The sequence below is a fragment of the Alligator sinensis genome, unplaced genomic scaffold (assembly GCF_000455745.1).
Source record: "Alligator sinensis unplaced genomic scaffold, ASM45574v1 scaffold126_1, whole genome shotgun sequence".
NCBI lineage: Eukaryota > Metazoa > Chordata > Crocodylia > Alligatoridae > Alligator > Alligator sinensis.
Window position 1 is genome coordinate 4,078,460 of NW_005841842.1, and position 761 is coordinate 4,079,220.

The window sequence follows — 761 nt, forward strand, 5'->3', positions numbered from 1 at the left end:
CTTCCCAACTTTGGGGGATGAATGAAGCGTTATTTTAAGATCTCAGCAATGAATTGTTTTGGGTGGGGGGCATTTTGCTCAGCTTTTAAGTTAGAAAAGTCCAGATAAAAACAGCTTCATCCTAGGTTCACAGGCAAGCAGGGCTGGAAGGGCCCTCACAAGGTCAGTGAGTCGAGCCCCGCCATTCCTGACTAAACCATCCCAGCCAAGTGTCTGTCTAACCCGCTCTTGAACATTTCCAGGGATGGGGATTTTACCACGTGGCCTGTTCCAGTTGCTTGGACGCCCACAGCAGCGGCCCTCTTCTAATTATGACACGCCTATGAGCTGGTAAAGGCGGAGAGACTTAAACTGACCCAGCTTGGATCCTGGATGGTGAAGGGTTAAAGCTGGAGCAGTCTCGCTATACTTGCATTGCTAAAGTCTCCTGCGCAGCAGCTCGGGCTGTCCTGATTCCCACGTGATGTGAAGCGGGCCGCTTTAGTGGAGGCACTTCTAAGGGCGAAGCTCTAGCTTATCTGCAAGGTACAGACAAGACACTTGGCCGGGTTCATAGCCTGGTCCTCCTCACCTGCAACCTAAGTGTTCCCTTCTGCAGCTCTAGGCCACTACTGCTACTACTCCTCTTCCCTGCTCCCCATAGGGTAGGGCGCTGAGCAGCGCTCCGGGGCGGGGAGTGGGAGCCGCAGCCCCCGGCGCCACCAGCCGACTGGCGGTTCGCGATGACGCGCGGGGCACGTGACCGACACGCACTGACGCGG